Here is a 15,346-nt window from a genome sequence, read left to right on the forward strand (position 1 = left end):
ATATTTATAGGACATTCCACCCAAAAACAACAGAATACACATTTTTCTCAAGTGCTCATGGAACATTCTCCAGGATAGATCATATCTTGGGTCACAAATCAAGCCTTGGTAAATTTTAAAAAATTGAAATCGTATCAAGTATCTTTTCCGACCACAACGCTATGAGACTAGATATCAATTACAGGAAAAGATCTGTAAAAAATACAAACACATGGAGGCTACACAATACACTACTTAATAACGAAGTGATCACTGAAGAAATCAAAGGGGAAATCAAAAAATACCTAGAAACAAATGACAATGGAGACACGACGATCCAAAACCTATGGGATGCAGCAAAAGCAGTTCTAAGAGGGAAGTTTATAGCAATACAAGCCTACATCAAGAAACAGGAAACATCTCGAATAAACAACCTAACCTTGCACCTAAAGCAATCAGAGAAAGAAGAACAAAAAAACCCCAAAGCTAGCAGAAGGAAAGAAATCATAAAGATCAGATCAGAAATAAATGAAAAAGAAATGAAGGAAACAATAGCAAAAATCAATGAAACTAAAAGCTGGTTCTTTGAGAAGATAAACAAAATTGATAAACCATTAGCCAGACTCATCAAGAGAAAAAAGGAGAAGACTCAAATTAATAGAATTAGAAATGAAAAAGGAGAAGTAACCACTGACACTGCAGAAATACAAACGATCATGAGAGATTACTACAAGCAACTCTATGCTAATAAAATGGACAACCTGGAAGAAATGGACAGATTCTTAGAAATGCACAACCTGCCGAGACTGAACCAGGAAGAAATAGAAAATATGAACAGACCAAGCACAAGCACTGAAATTGAAACTGTGATTAAAAATCTTCCAACACACAAAAGCCCAGGACCAGATGGCTTCACAGGCGAATTCTATCAAACATTTAGAGAAGAGCTAACACCTATCCTTCTCAAACTCTTCCAAAATATTGCAGAGGGAGGAACACTCCCCAACTCATTCTACGAGGCCACCATCACCCTGATACCAAAACCAGGCAAAGATGTCACAAAGAAAGAAAACTACAGGCCAATATCACTGATGAACATAGATGCAAAAATCCTCAACAAAATACTAGCAAACAGAATCCAACAGCACATTAAAAGGATCATACACCATGATCAAGTGGGGTTTATTCCAGGAATGCAAGGATTCTTCAATATACGCAAATCAATCAACGTGATACATCATATTAACAAATTGAAGGAGAAAAACCATATGATCATCTCAATAGATGCAGAGAAAGCTTTCGACAAAATTCAACACCCATTTATGATAAAAGTCCTGCAGAAAGTAGGCATAGAGGGAACTTTCCTCAACATAATAAAGGCCGTATATGACAAACCCACAGCCAACATTGTCCTCAATGGTGAAAAACTGAAACCATTTCCACTAAGATCAGGAACAAGACAAGGTTGCCCACTCTCACCACTATTATTCAACATAGTTTTGGAAGTGTTAGCCACAGCAATCAGAGACAAAAAAGAAATAAAAGGAATCCAAATCGGAAAAGAAGAAGTAAAGCTGTCACTGTTTGCAGATGACATGATACTCTACATAGAGAATCCAAAAGATGCTACCAGAAAACTACTAGAGCTAATCAATGAATTTGGTAAAGTAGCAGGATACAAAATTAATGCACAGAAATCTCTTGCATTCCTGTATACTAATGATGAAAAATCTGAAAGTGAAATTAAGAAAACACTCCCGTTTACCATTGCAACAAAAAGAATAAAATACCTAGGAATAAACCTACCTAAGGAGACAAAAGACCTGTATGCAGAAAATTATAGGACACTGATGAAAGAAATTAAAGATGATACAAATAGATGGAGAGATATACCATGTTCTTGGATTGGAAGAATCAACATTGTGAAAATGACTCTGCTACCCAAAGCAATCTACAGATTCAATGCAATCCCTATCAAACTACCACTGGCATTTTTCACAGAACTAGAACAAAAAATTTCACAATTTGTATGGAAACACAAAAGACCCCGAATAGCCAAAGCAATCTTGAGAACGAAAAATGGAGCTGGAGGAATCAGGCTCCCTGACTTCAGACTGTATTACAAAGCTACAGTATTCAAGACAGTTTGGTACTGGCACCAAAACAGAAATATAGATCAATGGAACAGGATAGAAAGCCCAGAGATAAGCCCACGCACATATGGTCACCTTATCTTTGATAAAGGAGGCAAGCATATACAGTGGAGAAAAGACAGCCTCTTCAATAAGTGGTGCTGGGAAAATTGGACAGATACATGTAAAAGTATGAAATTAGAACACTCCCTAACACCATACACAAAAATAAACTCAAAATGGATTAAAGACCTAAGTGTAAGGCCAGACACTATCAAACTCTTAGAGGAAAACATAGGCAGAACACTGTATGACATAAGTCACAGCAAGATCCTTTTTGACCCAGGTCCTAGAGAAATGGAAATAAAAACACAAATAAACAAATGGGACCTAATGAAACTTAAAAGCTTTTGCACAGCAAAGGAAACCATAAACAAGACCAAAAGACAACCCTCAGAATGGGAGAAAATATTTGCAAATGAAGCAACTGACAAAGGATTAATCTCCAAGATTTACAAGCAGCTCATGCAGCTCAATAACAAAAAAACAAACAACCCAATCCAAAAATGGGCAGAAGACCTAAATAGACATTTCTCCAAAGAAGAGATACAGATTGCCAACAGACACATGAAAGAATGCTCAACATCATTAATCATTAGAGAAATGCAAATCAAAACTACAATGAGGTATCATCTCACACCGGTCAGAATGGCCATCATCAAAAAATCTAGAAACAATAAATGCTGGAGAGGGTGTGGAGAAAAGGGAACACTCTTGCACTGTTGGTGGGAATGTAAATTGATACAGCCACTATGGAGAACAGTATGGAGGTTCCTTAAAAAACTAAAAATAGAACTACCATATGACCCAGCAATCCCACTACTGGGCATATACCCTGAGAAAACCATAATTCAGAAAGAGTCATGTACCAAAATATTCATTGCAGCTCTGTTTACAATAGCCAGGACATGGAAGCAACCTAGGTGTCCATCATCGGATGAATGGATAAAGAAGATGTGGCACATATATACAATGGAATATTACTCAGCCATAAAAAGAAATGAAATGGAGGTGTTTGTAATGAGGTGGATGGAGTTAGAGTCTGTCATACAGAGTGAAGTAAGTCAGAAAGAGAAAAACAAATACAGTATGCTAACACATATATATGGACTATAAGGGAAAAAAAAAAAAAAAAAAAAAGGTCATGAAGAACCTAGTGGCAAGATGGGAATAAAGACACAGACCTACTAGAGAATGGACTTGAGGATATGGGGAGGGGGAGGGGTGAGATGTGACAGGGTGAGAGAGTGTCATGGACATATATACACTACCAAATGTAAAATAGATAACTAGTGGGAAGCAGCCGCATAGCACAGGGAGATCAGCTCGGTGCTTTGTGACCACCTAGAGGGGTGGGATAGGGAGGGTGGGAGGGAGGGAGATGCAAGAGGGAAGAGATATGGCAACATATGTACATGTCTAACTGATTCACTTTGTTGTAAAGCAGAAGCTAGCACACCATTGTAAAGCAATTATACTTCAATAAAGATGTTTAAAAAAAAAAAAAAAAAAAAAAACTACAATGAGGTATCATCTCACACCGGTCAGAATGGCCATCATCAAAAAATCTAGAAACAATAAATGCTGGAGAGGGTGTGGAGAAAAGGGAACACTCTTGCACTGTTGGTGGGAATGTAAATTGATACAGCCACTATGGAGAACAGTATGGAGGTTCCTCAAAATACTAAAAATAGAACTACCATACGACCCAGCAATCCCACTACTGGGCATATACCCTGAGAAAACCATAATTCAAAAAGAGTCACGTACCAAAATGTTCATTGCAGCTCTGTTTACAGTCGCCAGGACATGGAAGCAACCTAAGTGTCCAACAACAGATGAATGGATAAAGAAGATGTGGCACATATATACAATGGAATATTACTCAGCCATATAAAGAAACAAAATGGAGTTATTTGTAGTGAGGTGGCTGGACCTAGAGTCTGTCATACAGAGTGAAGTAAGTCAGAAAGGGAAAAACAAATACCGTATGCTAACACATATATATGGAATCTTTAAAAAAAAATGGTTCTGAAGAACCTAGGGGTAGGACAGGAATAAAGACGCAGATGTAGTGAATGGACTTGAGGACATGGGGAGTGGGAAGGGTAAGCTGGGACAAAGTGAGAGAGTGGCATGGACATATATACACTACCAAATGTAAAATAGATAGCTAGTGGGAACCAGCCGCATAGCACAGGGAGATCAGCTCGGTGCTTTGTGTCCTCTATAAAAGAGGTTCCAGAGACATGCCTATCCCCTTCCTCCATATGAGGAAACAACAAGAAGTCTGTGACCTGGAAGAAGGCTCTCATCCAACCATGCTGGCACCCTGTTCGCAGACTTCAAGCCTCCAGAACTGTGAGAAATAAATTCCTGTTTTGAGAAGTTATTTTGGTATTTTGTTACAGCAGACCAAATGGACTAAGAAAATGACAAAATGTTTTAGAAATAGTTTTTTCTTATTCCTAACTATCCCTATAAGTAGCTGGTAGTAGTAGGTGAATTCAGGAGGGATTAGATGTGAAGCCAGTAGATAATCAGGTCCCCCACTCTGTTCACCCAGGTGAGTTATTCTCAACATATAGCCACATCACAAAATGTAGTGGAGTTCACACACTCAACACAAGATAAAAGAAAAGCACCAAACAGCAATGGTATGTACATCAATCACATAGGCTGAGGCACAGTTGATAATATTGCCCCATGTTTAGGTGAGAGTGATCTGGCTTCAGACACTACACTGAGGGGTGGTACCTAAGCAGGCCTCATTCAGAACAGAGCGGCTGATGGAGGCCATTCTGGGAAAGCCCAGCATCCATTCCATTGCAGACACTGAATAATTATCTCTTGAACAAGGAGCTCACATTGATTCCCCTTTGTTATGTTACATCACCCACAATACAACTGCAGGGAAATAGGAGTCAGTGGTTCCCAACTTCCAAATGTCATGTGGAAAAAAAGCAAAGAGAGGGAAGAAGCACTGTCCTCCATGTATAGGCACTTCTGGAGGGTGTGTGTATAGCCTCCCCTCACTCTTGGACCACTGTAGCTGTTTTCTAAATTGTGAACAATTTTGAGGCCTCTACTACCTCCAATCCAATGAAAATTCCCTACATCCCATAGCCCTATCTGCTGTTTCCTCCCCCTGACCTGGCTCTTGCTGTCTGTTTCACTTATTAGCACTTAGTACCTGCTACCTGTTTTCAGTTTATCTTTTAAGTAAATGTTATTCATTTTTGCATGTTCATTTTACATAATAGGTATGTGATATATTTAAGTAACTTATGGCTTTGGGAGTAATAAAGAATAACTTTCCTTAGATTATTTTTGTCCCCTTCTACTTCATGAATAAAAGGAAGGACAGGATAAAAAAAGGAATATATGTTTAATGTGGAATCAGCCCAGTGATGACCATAAAAAGTATAATTAGGATCAGAGGTAGACCATTGCCTCAGTGGAAAGCCCTGGCCTCCATCTCCTCAATCTACTGGAAAACACAGGCATTTAGTTTGAGGGTTTGTTTAAATGTGAATTTACTTGGGAAAGGGAAGTTTTTAGCTATTTTTAGTCAGTTTGAGTGGACTACTAATACTTTCTTCATAACACATTTTGATAGGAGGGAAAGACAAAAAGTATCAGGATGACATCTTCGAAGCCCAGGGGAGGGCTGCATCAAGATAAGAAATGGCATAGGAAATGGAAGCAAGGGGCAATGCAGGGGCACATAATTGACTGCATCATTTTGCTTGTAGCTGGCCTTACAACCACAGTAGCATGTCATTTACCAAATCAAGATTTGTGCATTTTAATGTGGCATCCCAATTTGGTGTTCACGAAATCACAATCCAGGTGAAAAAAAAATGAGCATTCCAAAATATATATCACGTGGACTTGAAGTTTCAGGAGAATATGTACTTTCCTTCCTTATCCCCAAAGCGTGAAACCTGAGGCATCTTTAGCTAAGAATTATTGCAGAGCACATGATTCTTTGCTTATAAAAGATCTTGGAAGAAACTGGGGCTATACTTTTGGCTCTGAGTTGCAGATGAAGCAGGAAATGTAAAAATATTCTGAACGTCTTCACAAAGGCTCTCAGTCTAAAACTGAATACGAAACTCTTTTGGAAATGATGGGGGATTAGCAGGTGTGGGTTTTAAGTGTATGCATTCTCCTTAGCTGACACTTGGAAGTGTCCCCATGGCTCTATCTTGGGGTGACAGAAGGAGATGAAGCCTTAGGCAGGCTGATGCACAGATACAAAGATACTTATGTTTGTCAGGAGCTAAAAGGAAACCGTGAGTCACACAGGAAAGACGGATTAAGTGTTTTAACAAGTTTTTTGCTTTCCTGAAATTTTTACTAGGAAAAAAGATCAGCTCTTTTTTCTTAGTGCAACAAATACTATTCTTCAGCTCAGAGGTGAAGAGTGTATTTATATGTACAAAACTAAGTGATTTTTCCAATTTATACCTCTTCTATTTCTTTAAGGTCAAGCAAAATGCCTTCTATCAGATGAACTGCTACTCCTTCAGACTTTAAAAATCTAAAGAACCTAAGTTTACAAAACTAAATGTTATAATATTTCTGTGCCACTAGAGGCAAAGGTATGCCTCTATTAAACATTGGCTACAATGGTTCTATACTGCAGTTTAAAAGAAAAAGCTCTCACCTTGATTTCCCTTAAGTTTACCAGATTTACTGAATTTTATCCAAAGAATTACACAAGCAGCAAAGCATGTGGCAGATGGTGAGAGAAAAGAAACAAAAAAACCTAACAATGCTTATGTCTTCCAGTTTATAAAACTTCACTTACTGTTTTTACTGGAGGATACACACCAGTGCTTAAGCAAATGTGCATGAATGCATACCTAAAGGAGGCTGCTTCTGTTACTTCACTGAATTATCAAAATATGGGTGATGAAAAAAAAAAAATGGGTGATGAGGTTGGCGGGTATGATGTCAAGCACATACAGAAGGAATTAAACTATTATATACGCAGCCAAGGCTATTGTTTAATCTTCAAGTTCATCTTCTAGTTTGTTAGAGTGGGAACCATATATTCTGAAATTATTCAGCCCTGAGGTTCCTCCCACTTAGGGATTTTCATGGATTTAAGTTATCAGGAAAACGATGTCTCTCTGCTGGTGGCTAATGGTTGGAATGGTTACCTCTCCTGTATGAACACCTTGAGCACCTCGGTGACTTGTACATTTTGTCAGATTTGAACTCTGGCCAATAAGAGATAAACTTACCCAAAGAGAATAGCTATTAAGAAGTAGAGTTGGAATCAAGAGGGAGTTGATTAAGGAAGTAGAGTTGGAATCCACTGTCAGCCAAAAGGAGGAGGAATAAAAAGACCCAAAAGATACTTCCTGTTGCTAAAAAGCCTCATTAGATAATTTGCTTCAATGTAAAGTTCAATTTTACACAGTGACTGGGTGAGTGGTGTTCATGTTCCTCCCTCAATACTGATGAAGAACGTATCATATTATATGAATTATATTAATTGCACCTATTATTTTACTGTCTGAATCCCCTCCCCCATCTCCAGTGGAACTGTGAGCTCCTTGTGGACGGGAACTCTGTCTTATCCTTGTATCCCCACTGTCTACTATGGTGCCTGGACAGTGGAGCCCTTTGATAAATATAACTGGATATCACAATCGTGAGAATAACTGGAATTAAGGGCAGAACGTAACAAAGAAAAGTCTGAAGATGAGAATTTGTCTGCATTCCCAAGACTGTCCCAAGGAAGGGGGCATTCTCTCAGTACAACTATTCCAGGTCTTTGGAAACAAACGTCAAATATCCAGTTTCTTGTAGAAGTAAAAAAGAAAGGGCTTCCCTGGTGGCACAGTGGTTGGGAGTCCACCTGCCAATGCGGGGGACGTAGGTTCGAGCCCTGGTCCGGGAGGATCCCACATGCCATGGAGCAACTAAGCCCACGTGCCACGACTACTGAGTCCACGTGCTACAACTACTGAAGCCCGCGTGCCTAGAGCCCGTGCTCTGCAACAAGAGAAGTCAACGCAATGAGAAGCCTGCGCACCACAACAAAGACGCAACGCAGCCAAAAATAAAAATAAATAAATAAATTTATTTTTTTAAAAAAGAATTTAAATTATTTTTTTAAAAAAGAAATGAAAGAGCTATCTAACAATTACAGAATGCAAAATATCATGAGCTTTCTTGGGACCCAAGTCACAGTCAGAGTTGTTTAAGTAGAGGTAACAAAACTAATTGCAGATGATGTTGTAAATGGATTCAGTAAACTTTGGACCCTCAGGTTCCTTCCAAATTGAGAGTTGATTCTTGATCTCTAAACTGGAATTGGCCTAATCATTTGGCTACAATAACTTGCTGAGCACATCCCATAATGATAGTAAGCATCCTTGCTCTGCCTCTATAGTCACAGCTGAGAAGTTTCCTTATTGGTTTTATTTTCTAAGATAATTTTCCCAGCAAGAAGGAAACAAGTGTTCTAAACTAACTTAGCTTGATTTTAAGGTCAGGTACATCTTTAGTAAATTGCAGTCTGACTCTATGACACTAATCAGTCTTTTGTACATTTCGTTAGCATTACATAAATTCTATGAGGATTTGATAATACCCAGGAACCAGAGCAACATTTCCCAAGAGGTACCGGTCAAAATGTCAGGAGCTAAGTCTTCTTATTGACCTCCGTGCCTCTAATTTTGCTCTGCCTAACCCATTTTCTTCTCTGATGTAAGAATGACCATTCTAAAACATAAAACTAAACATACTACTACACCTTTCTTCATAAAACCCTTCAATGGTATCCAGTTGCCTTCAAAAGGAAGTCTAAATAGCCATGAATGATCTTTGCCTTGACTACCCCTTGGCCTCAATCCCTGATATTGCCTCCTTTGTTCTATGTTCAGACAGTTGAACAATTTACATCTCCCAATTGTGACATCATCCTTATCACTTTAGATCAGTGATTCTCTACCAGGAGCAGTTTTGCCCCTGGGGACATTTAACTATGTCTGGAGACATTTTTGGTTAACTCATGGGATGCTCCTGGCATCTACTGGGTAGAGACCAGGGATGTTGCTATACATCCTACAATGCATAAGACAACTCCTTACATCAAAGAATTAACCAGCCCAAAATGTCAATAGTGCCTTTGTTGAGAAACTCTGCTTTAGATAAATGAATGAGAGCAACCATGCAAAAAAAACAAAAACAAAAAAAAACCCTGACAAAAATTTCTTTAAGACAGTGCCTCTAAAATAGGGTTGGCAAATTATGCCCATGGGTCAAATTTGGCCCACTACCTCTTTTAGTAAACAAGATTGTATTGGCACATGGCCATGCCTATTTATGTGTGGTCATTTCATCTATGGCTGCTTTTGCAGCAGAGATGAATAGTTGCAACAAAGGCCATCTGGCCCACAAACTCTAAAATATTTTCTATCTGGCTTTTTACAGAAAAAATTGCTGACTCCTGCTCTAAAACACCCCTACTGTTCTCCTGCTCCTAAGATTGCAGAATATGTAGTATACAATTATAACTTGTACATGGGAAAGAAAATATTTTCCCAACTGGCATACTATTTCTGTTTTAGAACAGAAAACTTAGATACAATAACTGAATGGCCATCTAGTCTTCTAGGAAAACTAATAATGAGCTTTGCTGGTGAGATATCATTAAAAAGAGGAATTCAGGGCTTGGAAGGAGTAGGTGATGATGGGGGAGATGGAGTGGGGTAAGAAAATGTTACCAATTCCTCCCTAGAAATGTCTACACTCAACATATTCTGAACATAGCCTAGCATGCCTTTTGAGGCAGGCAGATTCTATCACCCTCAGTTTCAGGCACTTTCCAAAATTTATAAGGGGAGGTGGTTAGCAGCAGTGAGGCAAATGACTATTATGAGAAAAAAAGCTGATCAATCAAGTCTATAGCAGTCTCACTCTAACTCCTCAAAAACATGAACTTGTTTTGTTGTTAAATTTTCCTTTAACTTTAGCAGATTGCTAATAAAATGAGAATCATGCAGAAGCTGTGATAGATATGTGACACTTGAGATGTCTGTTAGTGTTTCCCCACAAGGCTACTGTTGACAAATGTAGCAGCTGAACAACAAAGACATATTTTATATGCACAAAATGCTAATTCAGTGTATAAGTTCTTTTTTATATAATAAACATCAATTTATTGTGTTTATAGAAACCAGCTCCTCATAACCATTGAGTATCCATATGCACATACATGCCACACACTGCTTCATACATCATGAGGTATTTATAGTTAGGGCAGCAACCCAGGAGCTATAGGAGAGGGCGATGAGTTTCCATGGCTATCCACGTGGGATGTATTTTCCCTGGGTGGGTGTATTAGGGAGCATATTGCTCCCATAACTGGGACATCCACAAATCAGGCAAACCAAAATCAGGATCTTCCCAAATATCTCTAAAAAATAATGTGTGCAAGAAGCTAAGAGAGTTAAGGTTTGTAAAATCTAAGAGACATTGTCCTGAGGTCAAATGCCTTTTTCAGCAGTGTGATCTGCAAGGATAATGCTAACTCAACTAGTGTCTTTGTGAAAATTATTTTACAAAGTGCTTTCCATGGGGGATGTAGCTATGAAAACACAAGATGAGACCTTGCAGCAGTAACAAGGCTGGGAAACTGAATGTGATTCCTATATTAAGCCAGAGATCCTAAAGGGGAGCTTTTCCTAGGAAAAAACAATAAATTAACAAAACTGCATTAATTTAGAGTAGAAAGCCTAAATATACTATAACCATCAAAGAAATTCAATTAGTAGCTTAAAATCTTTTCCAGTCAAAACAAAAAAGATTTTTTAAGGTGAATTCCATGAAACTTCCAAAGAACATCATCTCAAGCTCTTCCAGATAAGAAAAAAAGAGAAACATTCCCCAATGTATTCTGAGGCAAATATAACCGATGCCAAAACCAGAAAAGGATGGCTCAAAAAAAAAGATTACAGGCAAATTTTACCCAGAAGCACAGATGCAGAAATTATAAACAAAATATTAGCAAGCTAAACCTAGCAGTTTTTTAAAAAAATGTATATAAATAACATCATGACAAAGTTGGGATTATCCTAGGAATTCAAGGGTGGTTTAATAGAGTCTATAAATGTCTTTATCACATTAACAGATTACTGGACAAAAATCACATGATCTCAACTTTGCAGAAAAAAAAACTTGATAAAATTCAATACAAATTCATAACAAGAGATTTTGTTTGTTGGTTTTTAAACATTTTTTCAAAATGGAACGAAGAGTCCTGAGGCAGACAGACACAAACATAGAAATTTGAAATTGTACATTACTTTGCAGATCATTTGGGAAAGGGAAGAACTATTTAATAAACAGTACTGAGAGAAATGCTTCTCCCTAGGGAAACAAAATGAATCCAGATCTCTCACCTCATACCACATACAAAAATCAATTTCTTATGGATCAAGGACATCACAGTATGTGGCAAAATTTTAAGACTTTTAGAAGAAAATATGGAAGATTATCTTTATAACCTCCCATATTAGAAGGGTACGGGAGGTCATATTAAGACATAAAAAGCACTAGCCATGAAAAAAAGATTAATAAATTCACCCATGTTAAAATTAAGAACTTCTATTCATCAAAAGTGAATAAATAAAATGAAAAGACAAATCACAAACTAGAAGACGTTAACTGCAACGCATACAAATGACAAAGCTAAGTAGCAAAATGATATGAAAACTCTTACATATCAGTAAGGGCAAGACAAACAACCCATTAGAAAAATGGGCCACAGACTTGAACAGTTAATTCACAAAGAGAAAGGAGAAATAATCAATACACATATGACTAATGCCTAACCTCTTTGCTTCTTTTGCATTTTCTTGGTTACTAATAAAATGGCATTTTACACCCATTAGATTAGCAAAAATTGCAAAGCCTGGCGATACAAGTTATTGGCAAGGATATGGATCAAACGGAATCATTACATATGTGCTGATATGGAAACTGCACAGTCACTTTAAGAAACAAATGGGAATTATCTTCTAATGTTGAATATTAGTGTTACTGAGTCCAAGCTCACTCTGCTCGCTGCACAACAGGCCAATAAATCAGAGACCAGGTGCTGAGGCAAGGAATATGACTTTATTTGGAAAGCCAGCAGACTGAGAAGATGGCAGACTAATGTCTCCAAAAAAAAAAAACCATCTTACCGGGGTTTGGATGCAAGTTTCTTTTATAGAAAACAGAGGGGGTGGAGATGAGGAAGTAAAGTAAAAAGGCCGTAAGTTTTGCAAATATTGCCTGGAAAGGCCAGCCTCAGGGAGGGGATGTGTTAACTTCTTCTTTCTTGCAGCCATCCACAGGTGGACAGGGTCAGGATGCTTCCCTGAACAAAGGCACTTCGGTTTAACATTCAGGCAGAGGGACAGGGTTCCCCGAGGCAGGCCAATGTGTATAGACAGTATCATTTTAGTGAACAAAAGCAGCGGAAAACAAAGATTAAAGTAAAAGAAACAGATCCAACATGTAGTCAGATTTGGCTCTTCCCTGTTACATTAGCATACACTGTGACCTAGCAATTTCACATTCACCCCCAAAGGCATGTATAAGAATGTGTGTGGTAGCTAAGCTCATAATTTTAAAAAAAGGGAACAATCCAAAAATTCATCAACAGGAAATACATTTTTGTATAGTCTCACAAAGGAATATTATACAGCAGTGAATACTAGTTAACTATAATTACATATAACAACCCCAAGGAATTACAAAATTGAAGGACAAAAGCAAGTTGAAAAAGACTATATTGAGAATGATAGCACTTCAATCAAGCTCAAACAACAAAATTCAACAAAATATTTTTTATGGTTACATACATACAAAAACTGCCTCAAAAAGTGGGGGGAAAAGAATTATGGAATAAATAAACATAAATTTTAGGCTAGTGATTACCACTTATTGGAGGCAAGAGAAAGAACACACGTGTATATGCAACAGCATTACTAATGTTCTAGTTCTAAATTTGGATTCACAAATGTTTATTATTATTTTGCTTCAGAACTTATATATGTTACATAGTCTTTTGTATGTATAGAATGTTATACAATAAATATTCTAATGCAAAAACCATTGATGTAGAGAAAGCTCAGAAAGAGAAGTCAAAGAACTTAAGACTAGCAGAAAACACTTGTGTTGACTCAAAGTTAATCAATTAAAGATGAGATTGCTTCCACCAATAATAGCAAACAGTCTTGCCTAAAATACTCATGAGCTATTACCTGGTCTTAGGGCCAAGAAGATTAGGTTGCTTCCTTAGATATTTACACAAATCACTATATATTGTGTCTGAAACAATTTGAGATCTTGTTACAACATAGTGTGGAAATGAGAAAGAAGCAGGTGAAAAGAGCAAAAATTTTTTTCAGACTCTCAGAGTCAAAATAGGAGAATTGGAGAACTACCTTGGGCCAATGTGCCTGTCCTGACAATGAAATGCAGATTCAATCCCTTGTATGCTGGGAAGAGGGCGACTCCAGGTCAGAGAAAGATGTGTCACCAATTCACCTCAGTACAAGGTTCTCAAATCTCTTCTTCAGATTCCCTGTTCATCAAGAATCATTCTAATTGAAATTTGATTTTCTTTTTCCAAGTAGTTTTTCCTACCATGTTCCCTCAGGTGAGTGAAAGAACTAAGAGGCAAAGTCAATCTCTTTATTTATAGTATACATGTGTTTAAATCACACCCACTTTGTGGGAACAAAAGCCAGTCCTGTGTGAGTCTGGGCAGCATGAGCCAGCTGTTTCTAGATACCAACACCCCTGAGCTGAGCTGAGGAGACCATTCAAACACCACTGGAAGAAGACGTTCTACATAATGACTAAAGAACCTGCAGGGAGTCTAGTACAATGGCTGTCTAACACTTCCCTGCAATTGAATGCAGATAGGGAATCAGTTTGGGCATCAAAATACCTACTTGACCAAGGGGAACCGGTCCTAAGCAACTGCCATCTACATAAGCACTCTCTCTAGCTGACGTGGAGGCTGCTTTCAAATGAATAATTGGACTAGGCAACTTCTCCCCTCTGCTTTCCCATGGAAGCACATTTGATATGGTATAATCTGGAGACAGGGTGGCTTCAGCTATCAGATTTTCCCTAAATCTTATCAAGTTCTACACCCTGTAGCCATGTTGCGTGGCACAGGATCAATTTCATTTATGGAATCACCAAATCTATGGCTCTCAGAGATGCTCTCCTGGTGTGGCCTTTTTGTTTCAGAAAGTTAGTCTTCATCAGTAACAGAAAACACTGCTGAAATGAACATTGTAAAAAAGAAAAGAAACAACAGTGCAATTTAAAATACTGATATTTGCTTTTATTGATTGTTGAACATCATGGTTACTAACTTGATCTTAGAACACAGAGAGTCTTAAACCTACATTAAAAGAAATTATTTTATAATGGAGTAAATAGTACAGCTCACCCACTTGGATAATTGAGGGGATGACTTTCATAATACCTTAAAAATTGATATCCATATTTTGTTCATTCCCAACCAAATGCATATAACTATTTTTAAAGGGGGAGAGAAAGGGAGAGAAGAGTAAGATCAAATGAACAAACAGAGGCAAATATAAACAACAAATACTTCAGCTAGAATTTGGAAACAGAGTATCCTTCATCCAGGAGACAGTTTGTTGAGAACATGGTAAAGCCCTCCTCACACTTGTCCACTGAAGAAACCCAAAACCCCAGAATAATGAACTGGAAGCCTGGCCTTAGACTGCCACATACTAAGAATTTTCCAGTCTTCCATTTTTTCTTAGAAATCTAAGTGATTTTTTCCTATTTGGTCTATAATATATCCATAGGAATACAGGAAGGCAGGATTCACTGATTTTGTCTCCATCAGTAGATTACAAAATCTTTAGGAATGTAAAAATTCAACACCCCACCACCCCTACAAATCTCAGAATAAAACTGAAGCATTAGGAAAAATGTGCCATGCTTATGGGGGTGGGGGGTATACTCCCAGGCAGAGGGTAGGAACTAAATCAATTAGCACAAACAAAAATATGGAAAGAGAAAGAATAAAGTGTAAATAGATTTAACAAGGAAGAAAATCACTGAAAATTTAACTCCTAAGTTGTTTAATGCAACTCACTGAACTCTCCCCA

Source organism: Eubalaena glacialis, chromosome 6 (assembly GCF_028564815.1).
Source record: "Eubalaena glacialis isolate mEubGla1 chromosome 6, mEubGla1.1.hap2.+ XY, whole genome shotgun sequence".
NCBI lineage: Eukaryota > Metazoa > Chordata > Mammalia > Artiodactyla > Balaenidae > Eubalaena > Eubalaena glacialis.